Source organism: Schistocerca cancellata, chromosome 10 (genome assembly GCF_023864275.1).
Source record: "Schistocerca cancellata isolate TAMUIC-IGC-003103 chromosome 10, iqSchCanc2.1, whole genome shotgun sequence".
Lineage (NCBI taxonomy): Eukaryota > Metazoa > Arthropoda > Insecta > Orthoptera > Acrididae > Schistocerca > Schistocerca cancellata.
Genome location: NC_064635.1, coordinates 13,949,253 through 13,963,879, shown reverse-complemented (window position 1 = coordinate 13,963,879; position 14,627 = coordinate 13,949,253).

Below are 14,627 nucleotides of genomic sequence, written 5' to 3'. Positions count from 1 at the left end.
TCGAACCCGGGACCCCGTGCTCGGGAAGCGAGAACGCTACCGCGAGACCACGAGCTGCGGACGAATCTCCAACTGTGGGAAAAGAAAATGCTCAAGCGTATCGAGCTTCCTGCAACAGTGTTCTCGGCAAAGAAAAATGGACCATATACCTTTTACCGTGAAACAGAAAAAAAAAAAAAAAAAAAAAAAAAAAAAAAAAAAAAAAAAAAAAAAAAGCATACGATTTTGAAGAGTGCCTCTCATGCTGCACAATTTCATGTGGTTGTTCGGTACCCAATATTCTCAGATAATGACGGTTCACCTATACATCTGAATGGAATGGAATGTTGCCTCGTCACTGAACATCCTACATCTTTCCAAGAACGAAATTACGGAACTCCACATGTTGTTGTTTGTCGCCTTCTCGAAGAGCTTGCTTTAGCTGAATTTTGTAAGGTTGCATGTGTAAACTTCGACGCAACACACGACAGACGAACATCGGGGACATGTTGAGCTGTCGAGCTGCACGGCTAACGGATTTCTGCGGACTCCTTGTCAAAATATGGCGGATGCGTTCGACGTCTGTGTCAGACACTCGGGGACGGCCCGGCGATTCGCCTTTACACAAACATTCTGTTTCTCGGAATTGTTCATGCCATCGTCCAATGCTCTGTGCTGTAGGAGGATCCGCACCATAGCTGGTACGAAAGTCAGGGTGAACAGTTATTACTGACCCGCACTGCGCAAAACGTAGAACACAAAAAGCTTTCTGTTGTCCCGACACCATTTTTACTACAACTGAAGTGGGCGCACAGTGATGCTACCTAGCGGGAACCATGTAAAACTCGAAGGTTTGCTCTTTTCAACAGTATGTTCTTCACGCACATATCTCAAATAACACAATACTTACGATTTTTTAAAAATCTGATGAATCTTTTCGATACACTCTGTATATATACTGACTGAATCGACGAATTAAAAATTGGACTAAGACCAGGATTCGAACCTGGGTCTCCTGCTCAGTGGGTAGATGTGCTAACCACTTGCCGGATTGGTGTGGTGGTTAGAGCGTCCGCCTAGTGGGGAGGACACCTGTGTTCCAAGCCTGACCTGAGTACAAATTTTCGTTCGTCACTTCAGTCTGTATATACATGTTAAATGGTTTCGATTTAATCAGTTCATCATCTAATTTTTTCAGTATTAAGAAGCACTGTGTGACTCATATGAGTTAAAAGAATAATTCCATGGAATTTTAGGAAATGAATCTAATGCGACACACATCACAGGGTATTGTCAGTATGACAACGCTACGCTTGAGGCTCATCTGTACTATACACCCGAAAAAAATTAAAACACTTAGAAGACATGGTTACTATTGTGTTGGCAGAAGAGCCAACACCGTGTTGCTAGAGGAGGCCGAAATGCACGCTTTTAAGCTCACGCAGGCTGGCGTGAGGTCTGGAACATTACAATGTAATTAATATAGCAAATAAATTATTCCATAATTGGAGAGCATCGCTCTTGTTGATACATTATATAATCTCAATATAAACTGGTAATGGCGCCTTGCTAGGTCGTAGCAAATGACGTAGCTGAAGGCTATGCTAACTATCGTCTCGGCAAATGAGAGCGTATTTGTCACTGTAGCTTCGCTAGCAAAGTCGTCTGTACAACAGGGGCGAGTGCTAGGAAAACGCTCTAGACCTGCCGTGTGGCGCCGCTCGGTCTGCAATCACTGACAGTGGCGACACGCGGGTCCGACGTATACTAGCGGACCGCGACCGATTTAAAGGCTACCACCTAGCAAGTGTGGTGTCTGGCGGTGACACCACAGTTACATGCCAATGCAGATTCGTACAAGAACATATCATTGTCCAGTACACAAATGATTAGGACTGCAATTCTCTGCGACAGGTAATAAAGCCACCACTGTGCATTAGGCACTGTTCGTGTTTAGTTTTGTTACCTCGTCTGGTAGGGCATACATGCTGTGTGAACAGCATCAGAAGTTGACTGATTAGTGTGAAGGACACAGAGGTACTACATACTTGTGTGAGGCAGCGTTATCAGCATCTGACAGAGTTTGAAAGGGTCTACACTGGAGGACTCCATTTGGCAGCTGGGTGAAGTGTGCGATATCTAGATATCTGGAGTATTTGGATGTGATAGTTGCCCAGTGATGGACTGGATTGGAATGTGAGGGCAGGAAAGGTCCCAGAAGACCACGCCTGACCACCAAAAGGGAAGATCGCCATATTGTGCACATCATAACCCCTTCACATGTGCCTGCCATGTGAGAACAAGTAATAGACTATCTGCTGTAGTGTGTATCATTGGTCAGAAGCTAGCAGCATCCGTCTCACGTCTAGGTCTCCTTTAACGCTACAACACATATGGCTCCATTTTCAGTAGTGTCACGACTGGGAAGCATGGAAGACTGATACAGGCCATCACATTGTGTTCAGCGATGAATCGTGGTTCTGCACTACCCCAAATGATCATCGGCATCGAGTATGGCTGCAACCCAGGGAGTTGCGCTATTCTTCCAATGGTATGGGGAGGAACAGCGGAGCTATTTCTAGTATCATAGTGTTGAGAGCCATTGAAGACGACTTCACGTCATGTCTGGTAGTGGTTGAGGGACCTCTGACAGCACGATGGGACATTACAGACGTCCTGCTTCCCCATGTGCTACATATCATGTGAAAGTATCGTGGTGTCATTTTCCAACAGGACAATGCTCTTCTACATACGGCACGTTTTTCTAAGAAGAGTATGCTTGATGCTGAGATACTTCCGTGGCAACCGTGGCAACCAAGATCCCCGGATCTCTCCCCAAGAGAAAATGTGTGGCACCAGTTCGTACTTTAGCTCCGCTTTAGTGCCAAAATACTGGGTATCAAGGACCAGTTGAATATCTTCTGGAGTGCTGATGTTCAGTTCAGGGTACGAATTTCTAAAACAGGTACCTACGCAGAGGCACCATGTGCAGGTTTCATCCTGTACGTAAGTCCTGTACGTACAACAGATTACAAAATTTTACGGGCAGAACAACTGGACACAAGTGAACTTTTCCAGCTTTTTCACATGTAAAAAGTAATTGCCACCAACGACATCCGAATGGAACAGATCAAACACTTTGGTGACCAAGCGAGACAGTTGACTTTGGCACTTTGCAGCAGCTCCATACAAGCCTGCAATTTCCCCAAAACTGAGAGAAAATCTCTCGTAATTCAGATATTAAAATCCGGAAAATTATCAACAAAGTCAGAAAACTACCGCCCAATAACCTTATTGTACCATCTGCCCCTTTAAGTGATTGTCACTGAAGCTTTTGATTCATGTTTTAGAGTCAGTTTTAATACAAGAACAAGCAGGTTTCAGACCAGGAGGAAGCTATACGTCTCACATCCTGAACTCACGCAATTCATTGAGGATGGCTTTGAAACTCGAGAAATTGCAGCAGTAGCTTTTATCGGTCTGACGGCTGCTTATTGCACTTCCAGTGACCATACGCTGTCGCAGAAGATTCTACGGGGTAGGAAAGGCGGTGTTTCCATCAAACTTATTCAATATTTACTCCAAAACGAGAGGTTCTATGTGGACTTCAAGGGTCGGCGTACTCGATGGAGATGGGCAACACCTGTTCTTTGTTTATATAAATGATATGCCTTCTAGTATTACAGGTGTTTCTAAAATATTTTTGAAACTTCCTGGCAGATTAAAACTGTGTGCCCGACCGAGACTCGAACTCGGGACCTTTGCCTTTCACGGGCAAGTGCTCTACCATCTGAGCTACCGAAGCACGGCTCACGCCCGGTCCTCACATCTGTACTTCTGCCAGTATCTCGTCTCCTGCCTTCCAAACTTTACAGAAGCTCTCCTGCGAACCTTGCAGAACTAGCACTCCTGAAAGAAAGGATACTGCGGAGACATGGGTTAGCCACAGCCTGGGGATGTTTCCAGAATGAGATTTTCACTCTGCAGCGGAGTGTGCGCTGATATGAAACTTCCTGGCAGATTAAAACTGTGTGCCCGACTGAGACTCGAACTCGGGACCTTTGCCTTTCGCGGGCAAGTGCTCTACCAACTGAGCTACCCAAGCACGACTCACGCCCCGTCCTCACAGCATGGCTAAGCCATGTCTCCGCAGTATCCTTTCTTTCAGGAGTTCTAGTTCTGCAAGGTTCGCAGGAGAGCTTCTGTAAAGTTTGGAAGGTAGGAGACGAGATACTGGCAGAAGTAAAGCTGTGAGGAGCGGGCGTGAGTCATGCTTCGGTAGCTCAGATGGTGGAGCACTTGACCGCGAAAGGCAAAGGTCCCGAGTTCGAGTCTAGGCCGGGCACATAGTTTTCATCTGCCAGGAAGTTTCATATCAGCGCACACTCCGCTGCAGAGTGAAAATCTCATTCTAAAATATTTCTGATTGCTGATGACACTAGCTTGGTATTAAGGGAAGTTGTGTGCAACTTTGGCACTGTTTGAAACAGTGCAGTTCAAGACATAATTTCGTTGCTTGCAGAAAATAAATTAACGCTAAAACACAGTAGGACTCAGTTTTTACAGTTTCTAACACAAAATTCAACAAAACCCGGCGTTCTCATTACACAGAATGGGCATATGATTAGTGAGACTGACAGTTCAAATTTCTAGGTGTTCAGATAAATAGAAAACTGTCGTGGAAAGCCCACGTTCATGGTCTTCTTTAAAGACTTTTTACTATTAGAAAGTATCCGAAGTAAGTGATAGTTCGACTTGAAAAGTAGTCTACTTGGCTTATTTTCATTTTTGTATTATGGCATAACTCTTACTATTCTCAAAGGGTATTCTTGACTCAGAAACGGGCAGTTATGGCAATAAATGGTGTAAGATCGTGAATATCTTGTCGACCCCCGTTCATTACCTTGGGTATTCTGACATTGGCCTCTCAACATACATACATATTTTTTAATGTTGTGTTTCGTTACCAATATCAGTTTATTCTGAAGAATGATCAGCTTTCACTCAGCTAATACTAGACAGATATCCAATCTGCATTTGCATCACACTTCCTTGACTCTTGTGCAGAAAGGCAAGCTACATCCATTTCCAATAAGCTACCACAAGAATTAAACAATCTTGTCAATAATGCACGCGCTTTCAAACCAAAACTAAAGTGTTCCCTTATGGGTCACTCCTTCTATTCTGTCGAGGAGTTCCTTGAAAAATTAACCTAATCCCTGTGTTACTTTGTTGATTGCGTGTATATCAACTTATAGCTTGTCGTCTTTGTAAGGTTCATAAACAGTTTATTTTATTTGTTATTACTTTTCTGTTTAATTTCATGTACTGACACGTTCCATGGCTATGGAGATTTGTTCCTCAGTTTGGTCGTAAGACCCTAGCCGCGTAAAATAAAAAATAGAACAAAGGAAATGATTTACCACAAAGAAGTGTTACTACAGTAGTGTTATACAACATCTGTACCAATTCTAAACCATTTCCGACGGTCATAAGTAGTTTCCTTTACTCTGATTATCTGGCAACAGCGTTTGAAGCGAAATCTTTTGAAGATATTGAAACTCACCTGACAAACACTCCGAGATTTGAGTCTACACTACTCTAACAGTTACTTTCGTCGAAACCCAGACGAAATCCAACTGTGTGCATTTAATCCTAAGCACAATGAGCCATGTCGCAAACTTAACACCACATCGCAAGGGACGTGTTTAATAAATACGACACATGAAAAACATCTCGCAGTCACTCTGGATCATTTTATTACTTACAAGCAGCACTGCGAGATTACGTGAATGAAGGTGGGAGACAGAAGAAAAATGCTTCGCAAGATTTCTGGTAATACGCGGGGCTTTCGACTGTAAACTCTGCAAAAGACAGCACTAGCAGTATGTTACAGTGATGCAGAATATGTACGCCCAGTGTGGTACAAATCCAGCCGCGAAAGGAAAATTGACAAAGCACTGAAACAAACGAGTCAGCTTATTACGGGACGTTTGAAATCTACGCCACTTGTAAAACTCCAGGCAGCTCGCAGGCATTGCGTCACGAGCTACTCGTCGTGAAATAGGTGTCTAGATGGAGAGAATAAATCAGGTTCATCCATTATATGGGCGCACTGCAGCAGCCACAGGGTTGAGGCTCAGAACTTTCAGCGCTGCGATCAGCGCCAGCTGCAGTGAGGAAACAACTGTGTATTTGTCGACTTGACTCGACCTGGCCACGCCCTTCGCAAATCCTCCCACCTCGCATAAACGGAACTAGGCAGTGTGGAGGTTACTCAGTCACATTCTTTCTGAAGTTGGTAGATCCAGCAGTAACCTCTAGAAATGTCACTTCCCAGTGGATACCACCAACTGTGACTACGGAGAACAACCTTAAAGATCAACTTGTCTTTCAACTGTGCCCTGTCCGCCCCAGGTAGCTGAGTGGTCAGCGAGACAGAATGTCAATCCTAAGGGCCCGAGTTCGATTCCCGGTTGGGTCTGAGATTTTCTCCGTTCACGGACTGGGTGTTGTGTTGTTCTAATCATCATCATTTCATACCCATCGAGACACAAGCCGCCGAAGTGGCGTCAAATCGAAAGACTCGCACCCGCCGAACGGTCTACTCGACGGGAGGCCCCAGTCACACGACGTTTACATTTAACTGTGCCCTGCACCTAATACAGGAGAAGTTTTTCTGCCCGTGATCCCGAGAGCAATTGATGTTACAGGATTTTGGGCAACAGTAGTATAGCTCAATAATGCTTTCTCTCTTCTATTTTTGATGCTAATTACCATGCATAGTATTTGTTTGCGACTCGAGCAAACAAGTAAATAAATGAAAGGAGCAGTTGCAACAGCTGTGGGCCAGTTTGGTCTGGGGAGGGCACAACGGCTTCCCAATCGAATCACTGAGTGTATCCAGACCAGAGATGGTGCAACGTCATGCTGGTGAATGGGCACACACTGCCAGTTCTTCCTAAATCTGGCGCGATTTTGTAATGATTGCAACTAACAACCCATCATCTCTCAACATGTCAAGTTTCCTTCCGTTTTCTTCTCTCGTTTTGGGTGCTTCATTGTTCTTGTCAGGCAGTACATAAATACAGGGTGATTCAAAAAGAATACCACAACTTTAGGAATTTAAAACTCTGCAACGACAAAAGGCAGAGCTAAGCACTATCTGTCGGCGAATTAAGGGAGCTATAAAGTTTCATTTAGTTGTACATTTATTCGCTTGAGGCGCTGTTGACTAGGCGTCAGCGTCAGTTGATGCTAAGATGGCGACCGCTCAACAGAAAGCTTTTTGTGTTATTGAATACGGCAGAAGTGACTCGACGACAGTTGTTCAGCGTGCATTTCGAACGAAGTATGGTGTTAAACCTCCTGATAGGTGGTGTATTAAACGTTGGTATAAACAGTTTACAGAGACTGGGTGTTTGTGCAAAGGGAAAAGTTCTGGACGGCCGAGAACGAGTGATGAAAATGTAGCACGCATCCAGCAAGCATTTGTTCGCAGCCCAGGAAAATCGACTCGCAGAGCTAGCAGAGAGCTGCAAATTCCACAATCAACTGTATGGAGAGTCCTACGAAAAAGGTTAGTTATGAAACCTTATCGTCTACCTGAACGTCAACTACCCGAGGCGATGGATCGGCCGCCAGGCAGCCCGTCACAGAGCACTTCATCACTGGCCTCCAAGAAGCCCTGATCTTGCCCCCTGCTATTTTTTCTTATGGGGGTATGTTAAGGATATGGTGTTTCGGCCACCTCTCCCAGCCACCATTGATGATTTGAAACGAGAAATAACAGCAGCTATCCAAACTGTTACGCCTGATATGCTGCATAGAGTGTGGAACGAGTTGGAGTATCGGGTTGATATTGCTTGAGTGTCTGGAGGGGGCCATATTGAACATCTCTGAACTTGTTTTTGAGTGAAAAAAAAAAACCTTTTTAAATACTCTTTGTAATGATGTATAACAGAAGGTTATATTACGTTTCTTTCATTAAATACACATTTTTAAATTTGTGGTATTCTTTTTGAATCACCCTGTATATCAAACATACAAGAACAATCCTCTATTTTTTGATGGCCAAGACACATCTCATGATCACTACCATCACTGAGTTAGCAGCAAAGAGTTACGTGCACGCAAGAAATAGCGATATCAATACTCTGTAGTGTTTTTTTGTTGTATTCTTCAGTTTAGAGACTGCTTTGACACAGCTCTGCACGCTACTCTGTCCCTTGCAAACCTCTTAATCTCTGCAAAACGACTGCAGAGTACGACAGGCTTTCAGTAAGTAATGCAACACTTGCTTTCTTTTCAAAGCAGCTTGGTTTATCCAGGATTGCAATACACTATACTATTCCCCAGTCTTTTTTCCTACAAAACCGTATTTTCCAGTATTATCTGCGTTCAGTGCGACGACCTTATGCCACCTTACTGGCAGGGCGTGTCTGCCCGCATGGTACCACTCTACTGGTCGACGTCAGAGGCAACGCCTTGCTGCCTCAACAACCTTCCTATGTTCCGTGTAACGCTTCCCGTGGAGTAAATCCTTCACTGGGCCAACAAATGGAAGCCGAAACGTGCAAGATCCAGGATTTAGGGTGGATGACGAGAAACAATCCTTTAAGTACCCTAGCTGGTGTGTCAGCACTACCAACACAGACGCCGTCCAGCAGAGCAGTGAGGTGTTTGCTTGTAAGCCGTCGATCACCTCGAATGAGAGTGTCCACACGTCCCGACGTTGCAGGAGTCGCAGCTGTGTGTGTGGCCGGCCGCGGACAGCTTTGGGCCACCGTGTTGCGATGATGACAGACGCCTCGCCCAACGGCTCAACATGCTTTTGTTCACTGCTATATCTCCGCAGACATTCTGCAAGAGCCTATGAATATCTGCGATGCACTGGTTTTCCCGCCAAAAGAACCTCAATGACAGCTCTCTGCCTGGAATGCACCTCCATTACACACACAATTTTGAAGGCAAGATATAACGCCGCCACCTATCAGAACTTCGCGTAACTGTAGGGGATGAAGCGATGTCCCACACGAAATTCCGTATTTTTCTGTCAGTAACTAACCGACAAAAATAAACCGAGTTCCATTACTTAAAGGCCCTCATACATCCGTCCGTACGTCCCTGCTCTATTATAGTTGTGCTCTCCCTGTATATTTTATAAACGGATACGCATTTAACGTGTGGTGCAGCAAGTTGTTGTGGCCGGAAAACCGGAGGACTATAGAAAACGTACGAGACACTCCGGCTTCCAAGTCACAGAGAGGTGCCCCACGTACTAGACAAAGAGTTGCTTGCACGGTAAAAATTGAGGTGATGCTACTGTGTCATATGTTAAATTGTTTGTCATCTGTTATGGCAATGTGGAACTATGTACGATTTTATTTATGGCTCGAATGGTTCAAATGGCTCTGAGCACAATGGGACTTAACATCTGAGGTCATCAGTCCCCTAGAACTTAGAACTACTTAAACCTAACTAACCTAAGGACATCACACACATCCATGCCCGAGGCAGGATCCGAACCTGCGACCGTAGCGGTTGCGCGGTTCCAGACTGAAGCGCCTAGAACCGCTCGGGCACCCCGGTCGGCGATTTTATGCACGATGGAACATCTAGATTTTGATATGACTGCCCTGAAGACAGCTACATAGTAGCTGAAATCGGTCTGCAATAAACAGATTAAAATTTACGACCGATGCTGCCCTTTCACTTCTCTTGGATATCATTAATACGATGGTAGAGAACGGAGTTCCTGATAGAAAGAAACGTTTATATAAAAGTTTCTAACTATGTAATGGAAGCAGTGAAAACATTCAGCTACCTGGGAAGCCAAATAACACACGATGAAGAAGCAGGGAGGGTAGAAGCAGGCTAAGGAAGTGTAAGGCATCGTTCTTCACTAAAGTAACTCTGCTGGTATCAAACATGACCTTCAAAGTGAGTAAGAGATTTTTGAGAAACTGCTTCTGGAGCTCAGCAAGGATTGATAGTGGATCGTGGAGTGTGGGAAAACTGGAGAAGAAGAGAAGAGAATTGTCTGAGATGTCATGCTACAGAAGGATTTGGAAAATTGTATGGAGTAATAATATAAGAAATGGGGAAGTTCTCGGCAAAATCGACGGGAAAGTGATACGTGCAAAACAGTGGCGAGAAGAAGGTACAGATTGATAGTACTTTGGTTAAAGACATGAGACGAATAAGTACCATATTGCTAGAGGAAGTAGTGTAGAGCATAAATTGTAAGATGAGACAGAGATTTGAATAAACCCAACAAATAATGTAGGACGTTGGGTGGGAGAGCTACTCTAAGATGAAGAGGTTAGAGCAGGAGAGGAATCCGTGTCGGGCTGCATGAAACCAGTCAGAAGACTGATGGAAAAACATAAAAGCCGCTCCTAGCACGAGATTCTTCTGTAGGACTGCACCGCATATCAAAAGCCTGTCGCTGTTACTCGAATGGATAGTCTGACAAACTGCGTAAAACCTTTCCCATTGCTGCTTTGCGTGATTCAAAAACTGCATATGAAAGGTAGCAGCGCCGGGGGGGAAGTTGTCACTTACACGAAAGTGTCTTCTTCCCTATGCTCTAACCACCCACTCCGTCCGCTCAGATTTTGCCGGTTTTCGGACAATTTCCCTCCCGCCCGGCGAATAACGATTTCTGGGCCGCCATCACGCCTTCCCCTACCGTCTTTCATTTCGGCTCCTTCCGGAAAACAGATATAAAAATTCATATATTCAATCGCCGCCCTGGCGGAAATATCCTGCTTCCGTGATTTCACCTCCGCCCGCACACCTTCCCTGCGGCTACCCCCCCCCCCCCCCCTCTCTCTCTTTCCCACTCAGTTCTCCGTTCCTTCATGTTTATCACCAACTCCTCCCTTTCCACAACACTTCTCCCCGTCTCAGTATTCTGACTGCATTCTCCACCTTTCCTCACACCTCTTTCATCCTACACCCCACCTCTTTCGCTTCCCCCACAGCCTTAAGCACTACTTTCCAAAATCTGTCCCTCCCGCTCTACCGACGCACACTGTTACCCACGGAAGCTATTATAAACACGGGAGCGATTGTGGGTAAGGACGAAGATCGTAAGGAGAAAAGATCAGTAAGGGCGGCATGTCGCTTTCGATTCTTACACCACCGCTGAGGGTCATTTTACAGGTGCATTTCTACGCGGATAAAAGAAAAGAAATCCTAATCATTATTTAACACAGCGTAGCGCTTCATATCCCCAATACGTTTTTACGCCACAAGTTTCCGTCGTAATTAATGAAACGTATTTTGTGAGATTTTCTGCGGAACATTTTTGCAGAAATGGGAAGGCAAATGAAGTCCTGTTACTAGGTGTTGCGCCATCCTGCATGTTGTTCAGAGGTTTTCTGTCACATGTAGCTCATTAAGTAAATGTACGTCAAATCACACTAATGCAGAATCGTGTTAAGTTCTGTACTTCTCGGTGTTCAAAAATGGTTCAAATGGCTCTGAGCACTATGGGACTTGACTTCTGAGGTCATCAGTCCCCTAGAACGTAGAACTACTTAAACCTAACCAACCTAAGGATATCACACACATCCATGCGCGAGGCGGGATTCGAACCTGCGACCGTAGCGATCGCGCGGTTCCAGACTGTAGCGCCTAGAGCCGTTCGCTCACCCCGGGCGGCTTCTCGGTGTAATAAACATTGCAGTGTTTACTTGTAAATACACTGAACAACAATGTTGACAGATTCACAGAATCTATACCTACCATTATTTGTGACGTATGTGATACGCAAAATGGAGTCATACTATGCAGCGAAGGTTCCGAAGAAATTCTCTTTGTCGCAGCTTTTGGTGATGGCGTAAGCGTGGTCTCTCTTGTTACTAACAGACAGGAATGACTCAAATACGAGGCACTTTTTTCCGGTACGACGAAAACAGGATGCACATGACAACTGTGTGGAAAAAGAGCAAGGAGGGTGTTTTTCCTTACACTCAGTTAAATGATGATCGTGTGTAACTACCGCAACGTCACAGCACTGGGGCAAAAAATTTAGGACGGACGTGATAAAAGCTCCATAACATAACGAGGTACACATGAATAACTTAGATAAACATAGCTGAAAGTTTTTTCGCTACACTGATTACTACAGAATTAAATATTAAACAATGGCGAATTGAACTTTTATGATTAAACTCGTACTATGAAACTTAGTAACTGTAACTTATTATCTCTAACTATAACGCCATTCAATATGCAACTCTGAAAGCCAAATGTCGGCTCCAAAATGTGAGTCTATGTTATGTGAAACTTCCTCTATCTGTGAGCGAAACCTGTCTTTCAATATTTAACGATTTCACCTTGCAACTTACAGGGCAGTCGAAGCATCTTCTGACGCCATGAAACACAAAACAATTTCTCCTTATGGCCCTGAAGTAAAAATATTACCTGCGCACTGGAAGATCAGCCCTGATGACGGAAGATCAGCCCTGATTTGCATAGCTTTCTGAAATATTATCGTCTGTACCTGCACCTGAAATAAATTGCGTTTCCGGGTGTGGAAATGAAATCTGTCACGCTGCTGTGGAATGCAAGTGTGTTTACTTACAGGAGGTAGCTTTTCAATAATAACCAGAAATTGTACATAAGTGCAGGAAAATGAGTCAGAAAATCACCTTCAGTTCAACTTTTCTATTGAACTAACAAAACAAGAAGGCCTTACGAGGTTTTGAAGGGTTCCACTTGTTGTTGTGGCCTTCAGTCCTGAGACTGGTTTGATGTAGTCCTCCATGCTACTCTATCCTGTGCAAGCTTCTTCATCTCCCTGTACCTACTGCAACCTACATCCTTCTGAATCTGCTCAGTGTATTCATCTCTTGGTCTCCCTCTACGATTTTTACCCTCCACACTGCCCTCCAATACTAAATTGGTGATCTCTTGATGCCTCAGAACATGTCCTACCAACCGATCCCTTCTTCTGATCAAGTTGTGCCACAAACGTCTCTTCTCCCCAATCCTATTCAATACTTCCTCATTAGTTATGTGATCTACCCATCTAATCTTCAGCATTCTTCTGTAGCACCACATTTCGAAAGCTTCTATCCTCTTCTTGTCTAAACTACTTATCGTCCATGTTTCACTTCCATACATGGCTACACTCCATGCAAATACTTTCAGAAACGACTTCCTGACATTTAAATCTATACTCGATGTTAACAAATTTCTCTTCTTCAGAAACGCTTTCCTTGCCATTGCCCTCATCAGTTATTTTGCTCTCCAAATAGCAAAACTCGTTTACTGCTTTAAGTGTCTCATTTCCAATCCTAATACCCTCAGCATCACCCGACTTAATTCGACTACATTCCATTATCCTCGTTTTGCTTCTGTTGATGTTCATCTTATATCCTCCTTTCAAGACACTATCCATTCCGTTCAACTGCTATTCTAAGTCCTTTGCTGTCTCTGACAGAATTACAATGTCGTCGGTGAACCTCAAAGTTTTTATTACTTTTCCATGGATTTTAATTCCTACTCCGAATTTTTTTTGTTTCTTTCACTGCTTCCTCAATATACAGATTGAATAACATCGGGGAGAGGCTACAACCCTGTCTCACTCCCTTCCCAACCACTGCTTCCCTTTCATCCCCTCAACTCTTATAACTGCCATTTGGTTTCTATACAAATTGTAAATAGCCTTTCGCTTCCTATATTTTACCCCAGCCACCTTCAGAGTTTGAAAGAGAGTATTCCAGTCAACATTGTCAAAAGCTTTCTCTAAGTTTACAAATGCAAGAAACGTAGGTTTGCCTTTCCTTAATCTAGCTTCTGTGATAAGTCGTAGGGTCAGTATTGCCTCACGTGTTCCAATATTTCTACGGAATCCAAACTGATCTTCCCCGACGTCGGCTTCTACTAGTTTTTCCATTCGTCTGTAAAGAATGCGCGTTAGTATTTTGCAGCTGTGACTTAATAAACTGATAGTTCGGTAATTTTCACATCTGTCAACACCTGCTTTCTTTGAGATTGGAATTATAATATTCATCTTGAAGTCTGAGGGTATTTCGCCTGTCTCATACATCTTGCTCACCAGATGGTAGAGTTTTGTCAGGACTGGCTCTCCCAAGGCTGTCAGTAGTTCTCATGGAATGTTGTCTACTCTCGGGGCCTTGTTTCGACTGAGGTCTTTCAGTGCTCTGTCAAACTCTTCACGCAGTATCTTATCTCCCATTTCATCTTCATCTACATCCTCTTCCATTTCCATAATATTGTCCTCAAGTACATCGCCCTTGTATAGACCCTCTATATACTACTTCCACCTTTCTGCTTTCCCTTCTTTGCTTAGAACTGGGTTTCCATCTGATCGCTTAATATTCACACAAGTGGCTCTCTTTTCTCCAAAGGTCTCTTTAATTTTCCTGTAGGCAGTATCTATCTTACCCCTAGTGAGGTAAGCCTCTACATCGTTACATTTATCCTCTAGCCATCCCTGCTTAGCCATTTTGCACTTCCTGTTGATCTCATTTTTGAGACGTTTGTGTTCCTTTTTGCCTGCTTCATTTACTGCATTTTTATATTTTCTCCTTTCATCAATTAAATTCAATATTTCTTCTGTTACCCAAGGATTTCTACTAGCCCTCATCTTTTTACCTACTTGATCGTTT